We start from the raw sequence: 24,490 nt of genomic DNA, 5'->3' as shown, positions 1-24,490 counted from the left end.
CTCTCCTTTTAAACGAGGAGCGCATTGGGCAAGGTGCAGGTAGACCAGGTGGCCCCGATAGATAGTGCCTGCACTGGTACTTGAGCTGCATCTCCTCTTCTTGTCTAGCCATCTTGGCATTCTAGATGGGACGTGAGCTGGGTCCTACCAAAGACTTGGGTACTTTATTTAAGTTCTCTCATGTAATCCTACTAACAACGTTGTGAAGCATGCACTATTTTTACTTACTAAACAAAAAAGGAGCGATCGGGACTAGAGGACTTGAAATAACTTTCTGAGGCCCAGCCTGCTGGTAAGGAGTAGATCCAGTGATTCAACGTGGCTCCATCCCATGACATTTAGCTGTCAGGGAGCTGCAAACCTATGAAACAGAGCTTTCAGATTTTGGAAATAGAAACGCAGGCAGGCGCGTGGTGCCACTTGCCGCCTCCCGGGAAAGCCCCTTTGTCGTGAATAATAGAACCAGAGCTAGAAGGCACGTTGCTCAGGCCGCAGGTGAGTCCGAGGGCTGGGGAGGGGTTTTCTGGGCAGTGGGACACCTCCCTCTTAGGGGGTTTCATTTGTCCAGGGCCAGTGAAAGGCTGTTTGGTCCCTCCGCTGAGCGAACAGCCCCAGCCCACAGGATGAGTCAGAGCAGAGTCCAGAATAGAAGCCAGAGGGCATGTGCGTAAAGGCCATGTTTATCCCAGTCATTTGGATCTTAAGATTCCTGTTCATGATGATGAAGGTTTTATACATAACACTGTTTGCAGACTGCTTTATGATCATTTATGAGTGTCACCTGGCAACCGCTGAGCTAGCCACAGGCATCCACCGTGGGGTGATTAACTCTGGACCCACCCCGAGCCCAGTTCATCGCTTGTGCATTATTGAGCCTCCTCCCCACACCCTCATGCATGAATCTGTCCATCCATGCGTTCAGTAGAGCCCTTTTGTCAGACGTCACCTTTGTGGGTAGCTTTATGGTTGGCGTTTCTTTGTCGTTGCTGAGAATATGTAATATGCTGGACGTGTTGGTGTTCCTGTTAGCGTAAGCAACAATTAGCCCCTTTAGTGAGACTGTACGCTCCGTGAGAGCAAGGCCTTTGTTCACTTCTATGTCTCTGGTGCCTAGAAGAATGCCTAGCCCATAGTAGGTGCTCTGTGAATATTTATTGAAAAAAAAAAAAAAAGTGAATGGACTGAGTGTTTGCTATGTTTGGGCCTGTGGGAGGTGCTTTCTATAAAAATCTTTCTAATCCTTGCAGCAATCCACACTGCACCATAAGGGTGTCTGTCCTCCATTCTAGGGTTCCATCTGGTAAGTGTTTACCATTATCATAAACATTATTGTGAGTGCTTGCAGAGCCCATAATCCTTATGATGACTGAATAAGGTAGCTACATTATCCCCATTTTACAAATGAGGAAATGAGGCACAGAGAGGTGAAGTAACTCGCCCAAGGTCACACAGACCCTCAAGCTTCACGTCACTCCTTCACCTCCATATCAGCACTGTCCTATAGAACCTTCTGCAGGGCGGAACTGCTCTCCATCTGCACCATCCGATGTAGTCACCACTAGATGTTGGTAGTTACTGAGTACTTGAAAGGTGGCTAGTGCAACTGAGGAGCTGAATTTTTAATTTTATTTAATTTTAATGAAATCTAAATAGCCATATGTGAGTAGTGACTCCCATACTGGGCAGTACAGCCCCCTAGATGTTGTCTCTAAAGAACAATAACAGGCTGGGTGCAGTGGCTCGTACCTATAATCCCAGCACTTTGGGAGGCTGAGGCAGACTGTTTTATGATCATTTATGAGTGTCACTGGCAACAGCTGAGTTAGCCACATCCATCCACCATGGGGTAGTTAACTCTGGGCCCACCCAGAGCTGAGGCTGGAGGCTGAGGCAGGAGGATTGCTTGAACACAGGAGTTGGAGACCAGCCTGGGCAACATGGCAAAACCCTGTCTCTACTAAAATTACAAAAATTAGCTGGGCATGGTGGTGTTCATCTGTAGTCCCAGCTGCTTGGGAGGCTGAGATGGGGGGATTGCTTGAGCCTGGGAGGCAGAGATTGCAGTGAACTCAGATCATGCCACTGGACTCCAGCCTGGATGACAGAGCGAGACCCTGTCTTAAAACAAAAAACAAAATACAAAAAACAGCTAACATTGAATGCTTACTATATACTGAGTATTTTTCAGATGTTTTACATGTAGTAAATGCTTCAAGTTAATCCTGACAACCACAAATGAATTAGCAAGAGTCAGAAGTTAAATACCTTCTTCTACTCTCAAGATCTTATAGCAAGATACTAGTGTAGCTGGATTCTCCACGAAGATGAATTCTGCCCGGCCCAGAGTTTTAAACTATCACCCTATTTCTCTCCTTATTTTCCCTGCATACAGCAATGGATATCACCATGGAAAAGATCTTACTGTTCATAATATTTGTCAGCCCTAAACACAATGCTACCTGCTCACCCTTCTTGGTAAAGAGGTCAACCTGTACGCAGGCTTGCGAACTCACTGTTCCAACCAAATGACTCATTTAGGTTGAAAATATTTATTTGCACAAAGTGGAGTTGTGTCAATGTCACTTTGAAAAGAAAAAGATGCCAGTATTCCCTACCAGGATGTTCTGTCGTGAAAACAAACAAATGAAACAAAATCTACTTCGAGGTCAGAGTGAGAAGAAGAGAAGGTCCAGCTGAAATTATCTGCAGTCTTGCTGGAGGGAACAAACGGTTGCAGCTTGTGGGTATAGTGACATTTTACAGCTCCCAGCTGTGCCTTCCCTTCTTGAAGATGTGTGAAGGGGAGTAGGTTCTGTGCTAGACTTGGGGCTATGGAGCAAAAGCAGAGGGAGCTTGTCCTGCACAGATGTGGAAGCAGAGGTGACTGAATTCTGTTCCACAGTAGAGGTCAGCAGTACTTTATGATAACTGTGCATCCAAACGTGTGCTGTCTGCTGGGCTGGGCCTGACACCCACAGCTGTGGCTCTTTCAGAAACTGCGAACCAACCTGGGGTGGGCCAGGGGTCTGGGTCAGGAGCAGAAGTGGGTTAAAGGTGATCGAGAGAGACACGTGAGAGAGGCGTGTGGGATGAGGCCACATCAGGAGTGCAGTCCAAATATAGGCAGTGATTGTGAAATCCAGGGACTGCAGGCTAAGAGTGCTGTAGATTCTGAAAGTAGGAACAGGGAAAATGTGGCCATGGGCCTCTGGGGAAAGCCCTGTTCTGTGGGCTTTGGCCACTTACATCTACATGTCTTCTGCTGCTGTCTCAAGGCAGTGATGCAGCGCTGACCATCCATCTGCCCATCTATCCATTCATCCATCCAGCCAGCCAGCATTTGAGTCTCTATTCTATGCATGGTGTTGGGGATAGTGTGGTAAACAGGGCACCATCCCTACCCTCAAGGAGCTTACAGTCTTACCTGGTAAAACGTACAGAAGTATGCATTTTTTAAAAAAGTAAAGGAAGAACACTTAGGCGCTCTCCACTCCAAGGCCACCTGCACCTTGCCTGTGTAGTTTTCCCCAGCAACACGAAGCCAGCATTGGTTTCTTTACTTCCCTTCTTGTCTTTATCGTGTATGTGCTTAGTATCTGTATTGTGCTTTGGGCTATTTATTTATATCAGCGTAGCACTTTATTGCATCTTTATTGTAAATAACCTTCCTGAACATAGGGGCCTCCATGTCTTCACTGGGTCCCAGCTCCATGGTAGGTGTTGATGGGGACTCCAGGATTATTGAAGTAATTGGGAGCCCCTTAAACCTGCAAGGAACCTTAATAGTCCTCAGTGGTCTGAAGGGTCTTCTTGACCTTCCCTGCCTCCCAACTTCCTTCTGTCTCTGTCAGGTCAAGACTTTACTTGTCTGGTAGGTTCTGTACAAACTATTGCCAGGCAATGGAACAAGAAAGGGGAACTGCACACCTCACTGGAGATGGAAGTCCCATGATGCTTGTCATAGCTCCATATGCCTCACGTTCACCTGGAAACATGGGAGGCATTAGTTAGGCCGGATTAACAGATGTGGGATGTTGTGTAATGACTTTGCCTTCAAGTGAAACTGCAATCCAGTGGGAACCTCAGATATTGGCCTCCTCAAAACTCTGGGTTACTTTTAGTGTCTTGCAGTTCAGGAACCACGATTTTCAATTTTTTAAAAACGAAAGTACTCCTATCTCCTCTCATTTCTCTCTTTTTTTTTTTTTTTCTTTTTTTCTTGAGACAGAGTCTTACTCTGTCACCCAGGCTGGAGTGCAATGGCACAATCTTGGCTCACTGCAACCTCCGCCTCCCGGGTTCAAGTGATTCTCCTGCCTCAGCCTCCTGAGTAACTGGGATTACAGGTGTGCGCCACCACACCCAGCTAATTTTTGCCTTTTTTTTTTTTTTTTTCAGTAGAGACGAGGTTTCACCGTGTTGGTCAGGCTGGTCTCGAACTCCTGACCTTGTGATCCACACGCCTCAGGCTCCCAAAGTGTTGGGATTATAGGTGTGAGCCACCGGGCCCGGCTCCTCCTTTATATTTCTAAGAAAGTTTATCGGAGCTTATAAGGTCTTCTAGAAATGGGGATGGCATTGTCAGCTATCCCCTGGCCCTTCCCCTGAGGCAGGAGACTGTTGGGCAAGCTGAGAGGGCAGCGACCCCACCCTCTTGACTGCTAAAGGAAATAAAGACGACAGCATTATTGAGCGCTTCTCTGTGGCGAGTGCTTTGCCTTAATTACCTGATGAGGTTGGATTAACCTCCATTTCAGAAATGGGGGAAGTGAGGCTTGCAGAGGTGACACGCCTGAGACCAAAGAGTGACTGAGTGGCAGAGCTGAGCTTTGAACCGTAAACTTTCGGCTCCCGTGTTCCTGTCTGCCACGGTGCTGTGTGAGAAGTGGGAACGGTGAGTTCCCTGCTGAGGCTCAGTATGGAGGCAAACCGCTTTCTGCAACACATTCCTATGCTTTTGGGCAGCTTAATTGACTTCTGTGCCTCAATTTTCTCATCTGTGGAAGAGCATAATAATAATAGTAGACTAGAAATTGGCCAGGCCCTTAGTGAGGACTCAGTGTGTGCTACCTCTGATAGATACTAATATATAGGTGTAGTAGAAACATCAATCATCAATATTGTTTTGACTGTTTTTACCTCTGGTAGCAATTTTGACCATGGACTGACCCTTTTTTGTTAATAGATTTGTTGGGTCAATGAAAACACAGCTCTCACAAAAAGAGCTTATGTTTTATAACACCAAGCCCACAAACTAACGTCATAATGGCCCACGAGGACACGTAACAGAGCTGGGATGGGAACCGAGGCCTGTCTGGCCTCTGTGTCCCCACACTGTTTCTCCTGGGACCCAGGTGTCCGGCTGGCCCTCCGCGTCCTGTGTTCCTGGTGATTCTGCCTGGCGGTCACAGTGTCAGGTACACCCACTCGGAGTGGGTTTATGATACAGTTATGAAGGAGCCCAGGCCTCAACACCAGTAAAGACGAGATTGCAGTGTTGTTCAAGGCCAGGAGCCTCTCTGCTCAGTGACTGCCATCACTCCTCTTCCCTGAGAAGATCGCCTGTATCGTTCAAGATGTTCAGATATAACCTCCCCCAGGAAGCCTTCCCTGATGACATACACACCTCGGTCGCAGGCTCCCAGGTGGGGTGAATAGAGTCTTCCTTTGCTCCCGTGGCAGCTTACAGAGTCTTTGGCAGGCTTTTCCATGATGTTTTCTTCCCGGGGGTTTGTGTAGCTTGTCTTCACCACTTGCCATGAGCTCTCGAGGACAGAGGATGTGTCTGCGTTAGAAACGTCTGGTTCCCGCTGGGCGCGGTGGCTCACGCCTGTAATCCCAGCACTTTGGGAAGCTGAGGCAGGTGGATCATTTGAGAGAGTCAGTAGTTCGAGACCAGCCTGGCCAACATGGTGAGACCCTCTCCTACTAAAAATACAAAAAAAAAAAAAAAAATGAGCTGGGCATGGTGGCACGTGCCTGTAATCCCAGCTACTTGGGAGGCGAGGCATGAGAATTGCTTGAACCCAGGAGATGGAGGTTGCAGTGAGCCGAGATCATGCTACTCCAGCCTGGGTGACAGAGTGAGACCTTGTCTCAAAAAAAAAGAAAAAGAAAAAAAGGAAACGTCTGGTTCCCAAAATCCACTTCTCTTCTACTGAGGACACAGGAACGGCCCCCTTCCCTGCCCCTTTCTAGGGCCATGAGGCTCATTCTGGCTGAAGGGTGGTGAGCAGAAGTGAGTTGCATAATCCCAGTGAAAACATTTATTTGCTGGTGCAGGAGCTCCTGGGGCTGGCGTGAAGTTCTGGGGGGCAGGACTGAGGAGTGGCACCAAATGCTGCGTAGGAGAGTTCTTCAGATTTGACAGTCAAGGATCTTCATGGCAACATGGAGAGGCCAGGCTTGTCTGCATGGCCATTCTGTGGGTGAGGAGCCTGAGGCTTAGTGAGGTTAATTGCTTGTCCGAGGGATCTTGTGCAAATTCCATGGCTTGTTCTGTGGCAATATGCTACCATTCGCTGTTGTGATTTCTTGTTGTTGCTGTTAATTGTAGGCTAAGGGTGTGTGTGCGTGTGTGTGTGTGTGTGTGTGTGTGTGTGTAGGTGGGTGAGGAGTGGGAGTGAGAAACAGCTAGCCGAGTTGCAGTGCTTGGTCCTCTTGCAGAGTGGGTGTTAGCAAAGGCTGGCATGCTTAGCCCAGGTGGTGGCTGCACTCGGCCACCAAGTTAACGGAGGGAAAAACGAGTTAGCTGTTATCTCCTCACAGATGTCAGTTTTCCTTTAATGTGGAGCTTTGGGGAGAATACCAAGATGGAGCTGTGCTTACTGACCTTTTCCTCGCCACACAGATGGGAATAAGGGGAGTGGAAGAAAAGGAGGAAGAAGAGAGGTATTTGAGGCAGAGGCTGCCTGGGCGATGCCGCTTCCTTACCCACTCTCAGCCTAAGGGATCCTTGCCCACCCTGAGATTCCAGGATGAAATCTCTCTAGCAACAGTGCCCAGGATTGCACTGGGCAGGAGTGCAGGCTTCACCCTCCAAGGACCTTGCTGAGGGTGCGTGGATGTGCGGGCTAGGGTCGTGGCTGTGGTGGCAGTGCAGTGGGTTATCAGAGAGGTCTCAGGCTGGCCGGGCCCACAGTGTTCCCCGTGCTGGCTCCTCTTTGCAGGCAGTCGCACCATTCTAGTTGTTGTGGGCAACTGGAGTTGAGGACTAGCCCAGGAGGGTCAGGGTAGTGGACTGGTAGTTTGCACGTGTTGGTCTTGTCCCCACGTTGCTCTGGTGAGCCCTGAAGTCATGTTTGTGTGGGCCAGGCATTCTCCTGATCACCGTTGCATGCCCATCCTCAGAAGAGCTCCCTCTGAGGTGCTGATCACACCACCACTTTCACAGCTCAAGACGCTGAGTGTCAGAGAGGCTAGGTCATTTTCCCGAGGCCACGTTTGCTGCTGAGTAGAGAATCCTGTGCGGAGCCAGGACACTGTGACTGACCCTGGAGTGCCAAACCACTAGGATTGCCCCTCGAGGCATTTAACTTTTCTGATCACAACTTTATTTCTTACTCCGAAAACAAAGACAGTGGGAGAAACAAATGTTTATTTGAACATCTATGGTATGCCAGGTGCTATGGCTAGATTGTATATATTATTTTATTTAAGTCTTATTTCAAGCCCTGGGGTTAAGTATCAGCTTCTTGACTTAAAAAATTCAAAAAAGGCCAGGCGTCGTGGCTCACACCTGTAATCCTAACACTTTGGGAGGCCAAAGCAGGAGGCTCACTTGAGTCCAGGAGTTCAAGACCAGTCTGGGCAACATAGTGAGACCCTGTCTGTACAAAAAAAAAAAAAAAAATTAATTTAACAAAAAACTTAAAATATTTTAATTGTAAAATACACATAAGATTGACCATCTTAAATATTTTGGGGTGGATAGTTCAGTAGTCTTAAGTATCTTCAGATTGTTGTGCAGCTAATCTCCAGAACTGTTTGGATCTTGCAGAACTGAAATTGTGCATCCTTTGAACAAGAACTCCTTATTCTCCCCTCCTCCCAGCCCCTGGCAAGCAGCATTCTCTGTGGGTTTGTGTCCTCCATGTACCTTATATGAGTGGAGTCACACAGCATTTGTCCTTTTGTGACTGGTGTATTTCACTTAGCATGAGGTCTGCAGAGTTTATATCACATGGTGTAGCATGTGATGATATTTCCTTCTACTGTATGTATTTGCCACGTATCACATTGATTTGCCCATTTATCTGTTGCTGGACACGTCCTTGATGAATCTTACATGTCATAATGGGTTACTTCCAGCTCCTGGCTACATTTTGTTGATTTCCTTAATCACTCAAGATCAAGAAAACACACCTGGATTTAAGCCCCCCGGTCTCTGTTTGATACCCGATTTCTGACTGCTTTTTACTTCCAAGGATCCTCCAGCTTTAGGAGTTGAGAAGAATTTTATACTAATATGGCCTTTGTTAAGCCTGAAACTGCTTTGGGCCCGTTGAAAACTCCCTTTTTTTTCTGAGTCACTGCTCAGACAGCACTTCTTCCAGAAGCCTGGTGGGGACCCAGTTTGTACCGCCAGAGGCCACCATGTGAGACAAAGTCTTTTTGTTTCTATCTGTTGGGTGCCCATTGTTTTCCTAGTGTCACTTCTTCATCTGCTGAATCTTCTTCCAAAACTCGTGTGTTTGTTTCCATGTTCTAAAAATGACTATGATGAGATGTCATTCTGAAATTAGGAAGTACAGTAATACAACATTAGTATGATATAGGTTTGCATTTGTAAGGTGAGCTCCCTTGAGGCTAGTCATTTTTTGTTTTAATTAGACCTTAAGTTCTGGAATACATGTGCAGAATGTGCAGTTTTGTTACACAGGTATACATGTGCTGTGGCGGTTTGCTGCACCCATCAACCTGTCGTCTACATTAGGTATCTGTCCTGATGCTCTCCCTCCCCTAATCCGCCACCCGCCAACAGACCCCGGTGTGTGATGTTCCCCTCCCTGTGTCCACGTGTTCTCATTGTTCAACTCCCACCTGTGAGTGAGAAGATGCAGTGTTTGGTTTTCTGTTCTTGTGTTCGTTTGCTGAGAATGATGGTTTCCAGCTTCACCCATGTCCCTGCAAAAGACATGAACTCATCCTTTTTTATGGCTGCATAGTATTCCGTGGTATATATGTGCCACATTTTCTTTATCCAGTCTATCATTGGCATTTGGATTGGTTCCAAGGCTTTGCTATTGTGAATAGTGCCACAATAAACATACGTGTGCATGTGTCTTTATAGTAGAACAATTTATAATCTTTTGGGTATATACTCAGTAATAGAATGGCTGGATCAAATGGTATTTCTGGTTCTAGATCCTTGAGGAATCGCCACACAGTCTTCCACAATGGTTGAACTAATTTACACTCCTACCAACAGTGTAAAAGTGTTCCTATTTCTCCACTTCCTCTCCAGCATCTGTTGTTTCCTGGAGGCGAGTCATTTTTTCTCAAGCCCAGGTCTTAAGCAGGTAGCTGCCCTGGGTGTGCAGTAATATGGTTTATGGTGTCAAAGGCGAGATCTCTTGTGTGATAGGCCAGAGATTCTCTCTGATGCACTCGATTACTGTTTTCTATTTAAAATAGGCATTTTGTTTATGTAGGAGAGCATTAATTACTAATTACTCATGTTTACTGATAAGCAACTATAAGAAATATTTCAGTAAGTGTTTTGTTAGTATGTTTCCTTGAAAACTTACTGCAAGTGAACATGTAATTTAACTTGGCCTTTTTCTGATTGCGTCATTTCTTGCAGTTGCATGTCCAGTGGGAGTATTTATTGAATTCTTGCCTTTTGGGGCTTCCCAGCTGTCTGGGTATCAAAAGCTCACAATGGATTTTTTTCTCCTGCCCTTGAGGAGCGTCTGTTTCTTTTGACTTCCAGTTTAGAATAAAAGAGCCTCTAGTCTGTCTGCCCCATGAACCTTCCCTTAAAAGATGTTATTTTAGGCCGGGCGCGGTGGTTCACCCCTGTAATCCCAGCACTTTGGGAGGCTGAGAAGGGCCGATCCCTTGAGCCCAGGAGTTCGAGACCAGTCTGGCCAACATGGTAAAACCTCGTCTCTACTAAGAGTACACAAATTAGCTGAGCCTGTAATCCCAGCTACTGGGGAGGCTGAGGCACAAGAATCACTTGAATTTAGACGGCAGGGGTTGCAGTGAACTGAGATCACGCCGCTGTATTCCAGCCTGGGCAATAGAGCGAGACTCTGTCTCAAAAAAAGAAAAAGAAAAAGAAGTTATTTTAGCTTTTTCTGCTTCCTCTTGGAAAAACAAAAATTAGGGAGCAGAGGGGAGACAAAAAAGGATAATGACAGACAGGTTCATCTGACCTTAAAGGGGCCTTGTCTATTTTTCAGAACCTACATTAAGAAACAGATTCAGATCCATCAGCCGTTTGTAGAGCACCTGTCATGAGCCAGGTAAGATGTGTAGCATTTTCAAAGCTGTTTTATTAAATCCTCACAGAAACCTTTGCAAGTTGCTGTTTTTCAGCTGGGCAATCTGTGCTGAAGTAAGCTACCCCGCTTGGCTCACACGGCTAAAAGTAGAAGCACCAGCCTAGGGCTTGGCGTTGTCCGCTTCTAAGTTTAGGGCTGTAATCTGGTTCTTTCACCAAAGAAGACACAGTGGCTGCCTCAGAGGGATCTGGAAACGGGGTCTAATTCCCAGTTCTGGTGGGATTTCCCCTGTGTCTTCCTCTCTTGACTGATGATCAGTAGATCTGTTTATCACTCCTAGGAGCTGCGCCTTGCGGCTTCATTTCAGCCTCTTCATATGGACCTCACCGAGGCTCTGAGGGAGAAGTGGCTGCTTAGACCCACCACCCACCCACCCAGCTTGTTCTATCAGGAATGGTTCCGACCCTCTTCCATGGAGAGGCGTGTGACTGTCTGGGTGGAGGACATTTCTAGAGGAGGATGGCCCCCTGAGAACTGGTCTGGGGATGGCCACAGTTCAGCACTCTGGTTGGATTCTGCACATGAAACATTTTGGAATCTTTTCAGTGGAAGTTTGGCTCTTGGACAGCTCTCTTCTGCTGTCCCCTAAATCCCCTATTCCTACTGAGGTTAGAGGCCATTTTTTGTGCATGATCATCACCCAAGTGCCAGCATAGGGCTGGGTGCCCCGGAAGCCTCCGGTAAGCAGCACTGAAGTGAGGGTTGCATCTCAGGATGCCAAGACTTGATCCCGACTCCATCATTTATTGTTCCAGTTCTCTTAACTTTTTAAGCTTCAGTTTCGTTGTCTTAATAAAAAGGGGACATGTGAAGAGATGACAGTAGTCCTTCGTGGTTTGCTGTAAGGACTCAGTGAGCAAAAAACGTGTAATGAGGGCAGGTATGGGCTTTATTATTTTTTGTATCTTGAGGTTGGTGTTCACTACATATTCATCAGAATGATGATGAAAAAGTAAGGATCCTCCACTCTGAGTTTCATTTGCCCGATTTTAAAAACTAAGATACTGGTGTTAATCTGTGGTTCCTGTGGGGAGAGGACTGCTCATCAGAAATTCCCGAGGGCCTTTCCCAGAAGCACAGGACCAAGCCCCACTCGTGAAATTCTGATTCCTGCCATCTTGTCTGGAGTGTGGCACGTGGGTTCTGAAACGGGTCCTGGGGATTGTGCTACACAGCCCTGGTGAGGCGTGATGGACCCTCTAGCCTCTGAGTTCTCTCGCCGGATCCTTTCTGGGTTGGGCAGGTTGGAGGCACATGGAGTGTCTAACAAATGGTTAGGGTTCTGACAGTTTCCCACTCCACCCCTCTACTTCCCACCCATTCTTCAAGGCCCCCTTTAAATGGCACCTTCTCCAAACGACTCCCTGGGCCTTCTGAGCTGGAAAGTGCTCTCTTTCTGCTGAGTGCCCCGTGGTCCTGCCTCTGGGGTTTTGTAGTGCTGCAATCAGCCATAAGCTTGTGGAGGGCACGGCCTCGGTTGATACAGCAATGACACCCCACAGCACCTTCGCCGGACTCTTGCATCCACTTGGCATATCATATATATTTGCATATGTCACCAATACATTTATGAATCACTGTTTCAACAGCTAACTCTTTGGTTTTATAAATCAAAAGTGCATCTCCCTAGATTCCTTCTGTTTCTCTTCAGACCAGTAACACAGAATGTCTTTGTTAAATTGGTCCTTTTTTTTTTTAATAAACTGGAGACACTTGGGGAGAAAAAAGTGATGTACTCTTCCTTTGTAATTAGCTATGATGATGAGACTATCTTTTCCGTTATGTTTTATTTTTACTTGCCTTGGAATTTATCAAGTGGCCTCTTTTCTATGAAGGTTACCCTTCAAGTAAGTAAGGGAGCTTGGTGAGAACACTGGGGGATTTACTTTGTACTTTTTTAAAAATAAGACTCATGGTAGAGAAGGCTGATGTGAGCTGATGGTGAAAGCTCAACCTGGAGCTATAAAAAGGGGGTCTCTGAGCTGAGAAACTGAAACCGATCCTCCACGATCAAGATTTTTTTTTTTCTGCCATCAACTGCTGAAGTAATTAATAGTCACTTTTACTTTTGAATTTGTTTTATATATTTAACAAAGCCTTCTGAGTAGCCCTTCATGGCTTCTCTTCATACCCAGGGCAAGGTCTTTTGTTTTTCTTTTTTTGCCCTTAAGTGCATTTATAATTGCATTGATCAATTCTGACTTTGTGATATGCCAGCTCCTTGAATGTGATCCTCATTTGATTTCATGTTTTTGATGCAAATGGATCTTGGAATCCATTCTAGAGTGCTTTGGTAGATTTCTTCATCCACAAGAGGCAGTTTATCTTGTTCAGCCTCTACAAGGACTGTCTGGTATGGCCGGTCTGGGCATCTGGCTGGCCACGAGCCTGCCCAGTAGGGACTCAGTTAGGACCTGCTGAGAGCGGTTTCGCTTTCACATTTGCAGCTTCTTGTCCACAGCTGAACTGAGAGGTGTTCTCGGGGATCCCTGGAGTATTGAGAACAAAGAGCAGAAGGAAGAACTTGCATCCTTCTATTTTCCATCCATTCAGTGAATATTTAGTGCCTGCCCCAAGGCAGTTCTGAGGATACAGCAGACGGCACAACAGGCAGTCCCTGTCCTTGTGGACGTGCTCTGGCACCAAGCTGTTTCCAACTCAGCACATGTGGGAAAGGAACTGGCATTTTTTCATATCCTTGCTATCTTCGGCATATGTGGGCATACTTATTTAAACCTCACAACTCTCTGTGAAGTAGGTATTATTAAGGGTTCTGTAGGCCACATGTATCTGTGAACATCATATTGGTGTGTGGTGTTTTGCATAATAGAGCTATGAAATTATGCAGCTGGGGTTTGAAAATAAACCCTGCCTTTTGCCATCTAAATGTTGAACAAGGGACTTAAATGCTCACAGCCTCCTCCTCTTCCCCTGTTTTGAATGAGGCTAAAGGTTGGACCTCTTAGGATCTTTTGGTAGTTAACACTTTGCAGGTTGGCATGGATACACACAGGTATTGTAAACCTGTGTGTGCTTGGAAAACCGAGGCTCTTTCTGCCTGTGATTCTGGAATGACTTCTGGATTTGATCCTATACAGAATGCTCTTATATCCTGTTCGTTATAGAGAAGGAAGCTTGTGGCAGGGAATCTGGAGACCCACGTTCCATCTGGTTCTGTCCGCAAATTGTGTGTTCTCGGACAAGTTCCTAGACTTCTCTAGTTCTCAGTTGTTGCGTATCTGAAATGAGACAATGGTGCTGATTTCCCTTTGGATTAATTTCCCCTTGGATAAATTTATCTTTGGTGGCTTTGTTTGGGCCCTCCTCTTCATTTCCATCAAGACTTCTCATGTTTAAATTTCACATGGTGGAGGGCTTGCCTGGTTGCCTCATTGATCACTGTGACCCTCGCCTGGCATTCCCAGCCCTCTTTACCCTGTTCTGCTTTTTCTTTATTTTCATAGCACTTATCACTTTCTTTCTTTTTTTCTTTTTTTTGGAGATGGAATCTCACTCTGTTGCCCAGGCTGGAGTGTAGTGGCGCAATCTCCACTCACTGTAACCTCCGCCTCCCAGGTTCAAACCATTCTCCTGCCTCAGCCTCCCAAGTAGCTGGGACTGTAGGCATACGCTGCCACACCCGGCTAATTTTTTTTTTTTAAGTATAGACAGGGTTTCACTGTGTTGCCCAGGCTAGGCTGGTCTCGAACTCCTGAGCTCGGGCAGTCTGCCCACCTCGGCCTCCGAAAGTGCTGGGATTACTAGCGTGAGCCACCGCGCCCGGCCTTCATAATACTTACCACTTTTTAACAGACTGTATGTTTTTTAAAATCTATTGTGTTTATTATTATAAACAAAAAAGAAATCTTACCTTTACTGGAATGTAACCTAATTAAGGAGTGAAATCTTTATCGATCTTGTGCCCAGACCACCTTGAAGCCATGAAGGGCTGCTCAGGAGGCTTTGTTAAATATAAAACAAATTCTGAAATAAAAGTGACTATTAATTACTTCAGCAGTTGATGGCAGGGAAAAAAATATTGATCTTGGAACATCTGTTTCAGTTTCTCAGCTCAGAGGCCCCTTTTTGTAGCTCCAGGGCTGACTTTTCATGGTCGACTCATATCAGCCTTCTGCATCATGAGTCTTATTTTTAAAAAGTACAAAGTAAATACCACAAACAGGTATTGTGACTTGTGGAACAAGTTGTCGAGAAAATTACAAAGAATAGTTCCTTCTGCTGCTATTTGCTTAGAGCCAGCCTGGCTCTAATAGCTAGGGCACTTGTGTGTTCTTTTCTTGAGCATAAAGAGTTTCGCAGAATACGGACATAGGAGGGAGTCACTCTATATTGGTGATAGAACAAGGCAAAAACAAGACCACTCAATCATCAACATGGAGCACAGATAAAAGCAAGATCCCTGTGAGGCACAGAAACGACCAAACGTTCCCCAGTCTCAGCTCACATGAATGTTTCTTTACCGATTGTGGCTTTAGCCTCCTTCTGTTCTGCCTCTTAGATAAAAATTAGGAAGCTACGTCATCATAAAATTTCTGCTCTGTTGACAGCACCCAATTCAGAGCAAAACTATGTTTCCCTGAGCCTACCCATAAATCACTGAACACAGTCCAAATAGTATAATGAGCTCCTCCTGACATCCTCTTGCTGAGATATCTGAAATTCTGCGTGGCATCGTGTCCACCTTGTTGCAGTCAACCAATAAACTCAACTTTGTTTGACTACAGGTATGTTCCTGGTAGTCTTTAACTGGAGCTGGTGGCACAGTCGCTTGGTGAATAAAACCTTGTCATAGGCATCACTGTAGAAATGTGTAGGTTATTTTACAGCTGAATGGTATTGAATAGACTCATACACAGCTTAATTGGAGAGCTGAGTCACTTGATAATTGTGGAAACAGAGCAGGATGTGACAGAAGGCGGAAATGCAAAGGTTGGGTAAGTGTGCCTTGAAGTGAGTAAGTTGAGAGGAGAAAGCCTAGAAGGCTGGGGTGGTAGAGAGGAGAAGGTGGGTAGGGCTGGAAGAGACAGTGGGGTCTTGAGTAAATCGCTTGTTTAAGAGTCTAGACACCCAAGGTCTTATCCTGGATTTACTGCATATGAGCTCTTGACAACTTCAGTAGTTAGGTTTTTCACTTGTGAAAAACAGGGTCAGTAATCTCCCCTCCTTATGTCACATAGTAGTTAATTTGTGTGAAACACCTTATAAAGTGTCCTGTGCTGGAAAAGTATAAGGCCTGGCTCTAATTGTGGAGAGAATCAAAAAACACGCAGTTTCAAGGTGTTTCACCCATAAGCCAGTTGCTAAATGATCCCTCTCTGTCTTCCACCACCCAAAGTTTAGAGATGAGGGTTGCCATAGGAACCTTGTCATTATCATTCAGCAGCTGTAGACTTGCTTTGGTGGTGTATGTTTTTTAAGACCGGTTAGGTTACTTATAGGGTCTTGGGAGCATGAGTGTGGTGGGAGGGGCATAAGGGAGAGGCAGGGATAGAATTAGAGAAAGGAGCCAGCAAAACCCTTCCCCCATCAGATGAAGGGCCTAGGATCCAGCTGCTACCTTTACACCCTCTGCCCTATCCCCCTCCACTCTGAGTCAGACTTGGTTGTTCAAGGATTTAAATGGGAAAATGTGTTAGCCAGATTATCCTTCCAAATAAGGTTATAAAGTCTACCGTATTAAAGAGGGGAAGATTTCCTTCTGTGGAATTTCAGATCTTGATAATAATAATGGTAATATTAATAATATGACTGTCGTTTATTAGGTGTTTGTTATATGCTGGACACTGAATTCAGCATTTATGGGTGTGGCTTCATTTAGTACTTGAAATAAATTCATTGTTATCCTTCCTTGCAAATGAGGAAGCGGAAACAGGTTAAATGACCTACCCACAGTCACCAGTCAGCCGGCCTCACGGCACAGAATTGAACTAGGTCCTTCTGACCTCAGGTATGGAAGACTTAAGACTGTGCTCCCTGGTTTCCTTGCAGATAATCCTGGGATATGAGAACTATTATCTGGGACGCTCATCTTTTAGATGGGAAAATAGGGGTTAGAAGAGGTGAAATCCCTGTTTGAAGGCCATGTTATTGCTGCTGCTGGTGGTAGGTCCTGGGTGAGGCCTGAGATCTTCTGATCATCAGTCCAGACAGTGAATAGGACTTTTCTCCTGATGGGTTTAAATATGAGTGGTTGTGGTCGCTGGCATTTTCCGCAACAGAGGTATGGTCCTCCTTTAACTTTTCTGTGGAGTAGGCCCTGAAGCTACGGAACCAGATTATCTGGTCTCTCATTGCACCTCTGCCCGCTAACATCCATCTGACCCTGGGCTCCTTCTTTAATCTCTCTGTCCCTTTGTACTTCCTTGTATGGAAAATTGGAATAACAACTGTACCTATGCCTTAGTGTTGTAATAAGAACTAAAGGAGGCTGGGCGCAGTGGCTCACACCTGTAATCCCAGTACTTTGGGAGGCAGAGGCAGGTGGATCGCCTGAGGTCCGGAGTTTGAGACCAGCCTGGCCAACATGGTGAAACCCCGTCTCTGTTTAAAATAAAAAAATAATTAGCTGGGCATGGTGGTGCTCATCTGTAATCCCAGCTTCTTGGAAGGCTGAGGCAGGAGAATTGCTTGAACCTGGGAGGCGGAGGTTGCAATGAGCCAAGATCGCACCATTGCACTCCAGCCTGGGTAACAGAGTGAGACCCTGTCTCAAAAACAAACAAACAAACAAACAAAAAACTAAAGGGATTAATATGTTGAAAACTCATAGCCTGGCGTCTAGTACCCAGTAGGTTTTGAGTAAGTACTGCTGGTTAATAATGTAGCCCATCCCTCGTTTGAAGGATGTAATCCTCATTTGAGTTGTTTTCAGTAGACCGGAGCTCCTGCCCGCGCCCCGTGGAATTAATATCCTCTGAGATACATGGATACTGTTGATGTTATGGTGAAGATGGTGAGGTGTTGGGAGGTGGAGTGGAGAGGGACTGATTGATGTAAAAACGACATTAGCTTGCTGAGGACACCCAAGTGGTTGAGATGTTCTGTGAAGTGGGCCTGTGTGTCTGCTGGACCTGGAGTTGAGGGGACAGGTTTCTTTTGATGCAGCGTCTTATCCTGGGGTGACTCTGGGAGGCAAAAGCATTGCCTTTTCATGAGACTGATGACACACTATCATTCCTAGACCAGAAATGGTGCAAGAACAGAGAGGATTTATCCTGCTTTTCTTTTTCTACACAGTCCCTGTGACAGAGAAGGTGTCTGCTGAGTGGACAGGCCAAGAACTGTTCTCCAGGACTGAGTGCAGATGAAATAGGGGGTATAAACCCATGAAGAACAATGAGGCAGAGGGAGTGAAGCGGGACAAGCTGCGGTGGAGGAGAAAGAATTTGCCTTTATTACGCAATTAGCCTTTTTGGTTCTTTAAGAGCTTTAGGAGGTAGTGAATATGGTCAGTACTAGTTAGGGATGGATCAAGGACCTGGCCCCAGGTCCCTCTCTCTGCCTCAGAGGCCCTCTGGGATCCATTGAAGGGACTTGTCTTGAGTAATTAACTGAATACTGGTTTATTCAGAATGAGGGGTCTTTAGTTGGAGCATAGGCTTGTCTTTGGTGAAACCACTGGGGTTTTTGGGTCCAGTGTCTGGCAGTGTGCAAGGAGCCTGGGGCATCTTTGTCACAATGTGGCTTCAGGAAGAGCCCTCCTTCCCTTCCTGAGTAAGGCAGAATTTGAGTCAGGCTGGGGTGGGCTCCTGTTGTGGGGACAGGTTACTGTGGGTGCTGGAGGGAGTGACTTTTAGTCTGAGTCATTCAGTGGCCTGCGGGGGGTGCAGGGCTGGGGGTGGAGAGAGAAATAGAGGTGCTGGCCAAAAAGTCTCAGTGACTGCCGTTTCTTACCCCTAGGGCCCATGGGCCTGGTTTAAAAACCACTTATCCACCACCTTGTTTTCATTCTCACTCACTGAGTCCTTGAAATGTAAGCGTGTTGGTGAGGAAAACTACTGCGGTGGCTGAGATGTGCTGGGCGAAAGATTTTCAGCTAGTCTTTTCCTAATAAGCAGCGACTTGTTTATATTCTGAGCTTTCACAGCAGCATTCTAGAAAAAAAAGAATACGGAGGACTCAAAAAAAAATGTGCTGCCTGATTTAGTTTTGATTGCTCATGTCTCTGGCTTCTTTCACGGAACTATTAATTGACTATAGGGAGTTGCTGCTTTTCGCACAGTAAAGCTCCTAGTCATGAAGCAAAATGGTGACATTGATCATTTTGGGGTCCCTCAGACTCTGGCGACGTTGAAACAGGCTGTCAGTTTTTTTTTTTTTTTGTAACCACCAGTTAGCATGAGTGGGGGTGGCAGAAATTACCGGTTTGATTTTTGATCAGGGGCTATGGCTTATACTTAAGCTATTTGGAGGGAGGAGAAAGCGTGAATGAGTGAATTAAGGCAGTAACAAGATGGAGCCATGCTGGGTTTTTAGGCAGTCGTTTCAAAAACAACACAAAGTAAGAAATGGTGAAAACCAGGAACTGTTTGACTTTTTCTAGTTTACAGTGAGAGAAGAAAGATGTTGGGGGAGTTTTAGAAGACTTGAGTCTGTTGCCTAGTAAGTACATCTGGTGGCCTCCTTGTACAGATCAGTTCACAGTATACCACTGCTTAGAAGTGGACTGAATTTAATGGTACTGGCTATTTATTCAGCAACAAGTTATTATTCACCTTCTATGTATAAAGCACTATTCTGAATAAATGTCTTCTGAATTGTTAGAATCTAAACTGTACTCGATATTGTTACCATGTGAAGCATATCTCATGGAATTCTGATTTTTTAAAAAACTATTACTCCCGTGTCATTAAATGAAAAGTTTCAGAACAATGGTAGTTGAATGCAGTTTGGGTAAAACTGTGAATATCTAATGTTCTATATTTGTATATGGGTGAAACATTTTGGAAGATGGGTAAGATGCTGTAAAATAATCAAGTCTAATAAAGTCAGTGTTTTAATCTGTGGTTGCCAGCGTTACCAAAGAGAAACAACCAGATGTCATGTGCCTCTCAGTGGAACTTGGATCTGATCAAGACCCTCCATCTAGCTAGGAAGTCACAGGAAATACACGGAGGGCAGAGACGCAGGTTAGATGACAAACAGAGACACTGTCATGAAAATTCAGACAGCAGAGAACTCTATAGAAAAACAACCCTGTTCTTCATCAAGGGAATTGTAAGGGGGAAAATTTGATGGTGCCAGTGGCTTGTGGATGTTAGATGAAGTTAAGGAATTAATGTTCTTTTCTTAGTGTGGTAATGAAATTGAGATTTAAAAATAAAGGTTTTGAAACCATTAGGACCAAGATGATAGTATATTGGGGATTTGCTTGAAAGTAATCGTGGGGTGGGGAGAGAGGGAGTCATGGGAATGAGTAGGGTAGAGAGGAAACAAGACTGTAATGATCATGACTTGATAATTACTGATACCAGGTCACAGATATATAGGGACTCTCTTTTTTTAAATGTTTTTAACATTTTTCATAATACAAACGTTAAAGGAAATAATGATTTAGTCTGTTTCTTAGCCATTTCCTAAAGATAGGCATTATAAGGTCCGTTATAGGCCAGGCACAGTGACTCACGCTTGTAATCCTAGCACTTTGGGGTAGATGATCTGAGATCGGGAGTTCGAGACCAGCCTGACCAACATGGAGAAACCCCGTCTCTACTAAAAGTACAACATTAGCCGGGCATGGTGGCACATGCCTGTAATCTCAGCTACTCAGGATGGCTGAGGCAGGAGAACTGCCTGAACCCAGGAGGCAGAGGTTGTGGTGAGCCGAGATCGTGCCATTGCACTCCAGCCTGGGCAACCAGAGTGAAACTCTGTCTCAAAAAATAAAAATAAATAAGATCCATTATAAGTAACATCCTGGAATTTTTCAACTTGATGTGATGCTCGAAAGATGATGTAGTTCCCTAACATCATTCCATGAACTTCTAGGATTCTGGGTTTCCGGGGGGCGGAGGAGGTAAGGGAGAGAGACTCAGGTCAGTGGGACTTCAGAATCCTGTAAATACACTTCAGTCACAGATGCGTCACCTGTACGTTTTAGATCTTTGTGTTTCCCAGAAGATTTTGTTGGGGACAAAAAGGGGGCTTGTTATTTACAGAAAGAAAAGTTTGGGGCCAGGCGCGGTGTCTCACATCTGTAATCCCAGCACTTTGGGAGACCGAGGCGGATGGATCACGAGATCAGGAGTTCAAGACCAGCCTAACCAACATGGAGAAACCCCGTCTCTATTAAAAATACAACATTAGCCGGGCGTGGTGGCGCATGCCTGTAATCCCAGCCACTCAGGAGGCTGAGGCAGGAGAATCACTGAGCCCGGGAGGCGGAGGTTGCAGTGAGCCGAGATTACGCCATTGCACTCCAGCCTGGGCAACAAGAGCCAAACTCCATCTCAAAAAAAAAAAAAAGTTTGGAAACCACACTCTTGTTTTATAAACAAGGAAACCAAAGCACACAGAGGGGAGGTGATATACTCAAGTTTGCACAGCAGGCAAGTTGCCAGTCCTCAGACCGCATGGCAGCTGTTGTTACACTCTTCAGTCACGCCAGTCCCCAGTCATTACCCTTTAGACCTCTTGCACAGGGGCCCCAAGGAAGATAGGTCACCTGCATTCAGGCTTCCAGTGCTGCCTGATCCTCCTAAGTGGAAGCTGTGCTGAAATGGAAATCACTTTCTGCGTTCAAAGCACCGAAAGGAAAGCCACATTGGAGATGCACTTACTGCATGCTCCGAGCTCCCAGCTTGCTCTTTTACTAAACTCCCTGTGCCAGGGAGCATTATAGCAAGAGGGAGACATTGAATTTGGGAAACAAACAGTCCCACTGGAACTCTTCCTGGGCTAGAAAACCTGTATGTTGAACACTTAATCATTTTTAGTGCTTGTTTCATCTGCTGCTCATGTTTATTTGCCCTCAATAAAACCAAGAAACCTTGGAGGGTCTCAAGAGGTAATCCTGTCTTTCAGGGTTAGGGATACTGTGGAGCACAGTTAGAATCTAGGGTTATAAGTGGTGTCTGTAAATCGGACGGTTTCCTTTTTTTTTTGTTTCTTTTTTTTTTTTTTTTTGAGACGGAGTTTTGCTTTTGTCACCTAGGCGGAGTGCAGTGGTGCCATCTCGGCTCACTGCAACCTCCGCCTCCCCGGTTCAACTGATTCTCCTGCCTCAGCCTCTTGAGTAGCTGGGATTACAGGTTCCCGCCACCACACCCACCTAATTTTTTGTATTTTTAGCAGAGACGGGGTTTTACCATGTTGGGTAGCCTGGTCTCGAACTGCTGACCTCAGGTGATCCCCGCCCCCCTTGGCCTCCTAGGAAAGAAAGGAGATAAGTAAACTGGAAGTGGGAGGAAGGACGCCGGGAACAGACTGTGGGAACTAAATTGTATGTATATTCTCTTACGGCCTTGTTAGACCAGTGGCCTTTAAACTTCTTTTACTGCATTCAAACCTGCAGGATACGGCTTGTTTTCATCAGTAACATTTTAGTAGCGGTTTGGCAGGTTGTGGATACAGGGAGGGCTTGGGGCAGGGGTGGGACCTCTGGGGAGGATGGTGGTGTCCCACTAGAGGGTTTGAGTGCAGTTTGAATAAACCCGCGTATGCATTTTGGATCTTCCTGCATGCTCACTACTCTTCCTCTGTCTACCTCTGTTGATATCTCTTTAATTTTTAATCATTTATTTATTTATTTATTGAGAGGGAGTCTTGCCCTGTCCCTCAAGCTAGAGTGCAGTGGCGCGATCTCAGCTTACTGCAAACTTCATCTCCCGGGGTCAGGCGATTCTCATGCCTCAGCCTCCGGAGTAGCTGGGATTACAGGCATGCGCCACCATGCTTGGCTAATTTTTTGTATTTTTAGTAGAGAAGGGGTTTCACCATGTTGGCCAGGCTGGTCTCGAACTCCTGACCTCAAGTGATCCACCCACCTTGGCTTCTCAAAGTGCTGTGATTACAGGCGTGAGCCACTGAGCCCAGCTGAGACATCTTTTTAGTTTCCTAGTTTGACCTTTGGAGCAAGGCCCTTTAGCATATGGGGAATACTTAGAATTGAGTTCAGGGCTGGCATCCATCCACTGGAGGCATCGTTAGTCAATTTTTAATGAGTACCCACTGTATGCTGTGCTCCTGGGTTTCAGGGATGGCTAAGATCTAGTCTATACTTAAAAGTGCACAGTCTAATAATATAATGAAAAACAATACATGAGAGATTAATGTTACGACATTTTTGCTCTTTGCCAGGTACCCAGGCAAATGCTGTGCTTGTGTTTGGACATTTACTTAATCTTTGCAACAGCCATCATGAAGGGTTATCATTAATAACTCCATTTTACAGATGAGACACCAAGGCTTGGAGAGATCATCTAACTTGCATAAGATCTTAGAGGTAGTAGTAAGTGTTGGAGACAGGATTTAATGCTAGGCAGCCATCTCCAAAGTGCTTTTTTTGTTTGTTTGTTTGTTTCTTTTAAAGATGGAGTCTTGCTCTGTTGCCCAGGCTGGAGTGCCGTGTCGCGATCTCAGCTTACTGCAAGCTCCGCCTCCCGGGTTCAAGCCGATTCTCCTGCCTTAGCCTCCCGAGTAGCTGGGATAACAGGCACATGCCACCACAACAGGCTGATTTTTGTATTTTTTTTTTTGAGACGGAGTCTTGCTCTGCGGCCCGGGGTGGAATGCGGTGGCTGGATCTCAGCTCACTGCAAGCTCCGCCTCCCGGGTTTACGCCATTCTCCTGCCTCAGCCTCCCAAGTAGCTGGGACTACAGGGGCCCGCCACCTCGCCCGGCTAATTTTTTGTATTTTTAGTAGAGACGGGGTTTCACCGTGTTAGCCAGGATGGTCTCGATCTCCTGACCTCATGATCCGCCCGTCTCGGCCTCCCAAAGTGCTGGGATTACAGGTTTGAGCCACCGCGCCCGGCCGATTTTTGTATTTTTAGTAGATGCGGGGTTTCACCATGTTGGCCAGGCTGGTCTTTAACTCCTGACCTCATGTAATCCACTCGCCTCAGCCTCCCAAAGTGCTGGGATTACAGGTGTGAACCACTGTGCCCGGCCCAAAGTGCTCATTCTTACAGCCACCCTCTCTGCCTTTCAATCTGGAAGGGACATGCTCCCGACCCATTGCAGTATAATGAACATAGCCACAGAGACGTTCACATGCACAGGGCAGTGGGGAAGCAGAGTTCACCCATTCACAAGCAGGGAAGATAGAATGAAAAATCAAGGACAGCTTCACAGAAGAGATAAAGCCTGGGTTGGGCTGTGAGGATGAAAAGGAATGTCTACCAGGAAGGCTAGGAGTATGGAAATCCAGGGCCACATGAATAACATAGACAGGACCCCAGAGGAAGAAAACAGATGCCTTGTTTGGAGAACTGTAGGTGTTTGTGTGTGTGTGTGTGTGTGTGTGTGTGTGCTAGAATGGGAAATGTGAGTGAGAGAGAGCAACAGGTAAAATGCTGGAGAAATTCTCAAGGGTAACATCCCAGCTGCCCTCCGGGTCAGTAGCCATTAGCGGCATGTGGCTACTTTAAATGAGTTGAAATGAAATAAAATTAAAAGTATAGTTCCTTAGTCTCAATAACCACCACATGCAGCTAGCAGCCACCATATTTTAGAGCACAGATGTAGAAAATATACATCATGACTGAAAGTTCTGTTGGGCAGTGCTGGGCTGAATATTTCCTTATTTGGCTCACATCTGTCAAGCTGCACCTGGTGTTTTTTGACACCTGCACACGTCAGGTTTCAGAGGGGTTTGCTTTGTTTTGGTAGAAGAGCCTGCACTGGCTGCTTAGGGCCACAGTGGATGTGCCAGAGAGATTGAATGTATAGTTAGAAGCAATGTACAGTTGCTCAAGATATGAATATTAGTAACTTTGTTTTTTTTTAGCACTGCTCA

General features: G+C 45.9%; 1 protein-coding gene across 4 annotated transcripts in view; it reads left to right on the top strand.

Moving 5' to 3' along the window:
- LARGE1 (LARGE xylosyl- and glucuronyltransferase 1) overlaps nucleotides 1–24,490 on the top strand; it is a 622,406-nt gene that overhangs the window by 55,439 nt on the left and 542,477 nt on the right. Inside the window, exon 2 of one of the 4 annotated variants that reach the window (XM_026447730.1) lies at nucleotides 10,410–10,472. The exons of the other annotated variants lie outside the window; for them this stretch is intronic. The gene's annotated coding sequence lies outside the window, so the exon portion shown is untranslated. The remainder of the gene's footprint in view (nucleotides 1–10,409; nucleotides 10,473–24,490) is intronic. 4 annotated transcript variants of the gene reach the window in all.

Source organism: Piliocolobus tephrosceles, chromosome 19 (assembly GCF_002776525.5).
Source record: "Piliocolobus tephrosceles isolate RC106 chromosome 19, ASM277652v3, whole genome shotgun sequence".
Taxonomy (NCBI): domain Eukaryota; kingdom Metazoa; phylum Chordata; class Mammalia; order Primates; family Cercopithecidae; genus Piliocolobus; species Piliocolobus tephrosceles.
The sequence above is the reverse complement of the archived record's forward strand: the minus strand, read 5'-3'. Positions and strand labels throughout refer to the sequence as shown.